This window comes from Trachymyrmex cornetzi, unplaced genomic scaffold (assembly GCF_001594075.2).
Source record: "Trachymyrmex cornetzi isolate Tcor2-1 unplaced genomic scaffold, Tcor1.1 scaffold206, whole genome shotgun sequence".
NCBI classification, from domain to species: Eukaryota; Metazoa; Arthropoda; class Insecta; order Hymenoptera; family Formicidae; genus Trachymyrmex; species Trachymyrmex cornetzi.
Genome location: NW_017296702.1, coordinates 133,613 through 134,218, shown reverse-complemented (window position 1 = coordinate 134,218; position 606 = coordinate 133,613).

The window sequence follows — 606 nt, the reverse complement described above, 5'->3', positions numbered from 1 at the left end:
AATCGGTGAAATTGGCCAATAGCCAACTTGAACGACTTGATTAAGACTGGTTAAGACTTCTGACGTTCTGACTTGCGGCTTATTGTAGAAGGCCTATAAAACGTAATCAGTAAGGTAATCGTAACATTGGATTAGCTACTGGCGTTACGGTCTCTACTGTGATTGGTCAATTCACTTACTGCTTACGTGTTAAGGCCCGTCTACACGGAGTAAGAAGTGATGGTACCTTTCCACTGAGCGCGTCACGCGTCGCGTCATGAAAGAGAGAAAGAAATAAGATTATATAAATACACAACCCCTCTCTTTCTCTCCTTCGACGACACGACGCATGACGCGCTCAGTGGAAACTCAGCCTAAGAGTAAGAAATTGACCAATCACAGTCGATTATTCTTCTCACATTCGACTGTGATTGATCAATTTCTTACTCTTACTTCTTACTCCGTGTATTGTAGACGGGCCTTCAAGGTTACTGTTACAGAAATTTTGTCTGCGGCAGCCCTAAGCGATCTTAAGTCCGGATCTACAATAGGTGTTTTATGCCTTATGCCGTAAGAAACTGACCAATTACAGTCGAATCCGAGAAGAATAAGCGACTGTGATTCGCC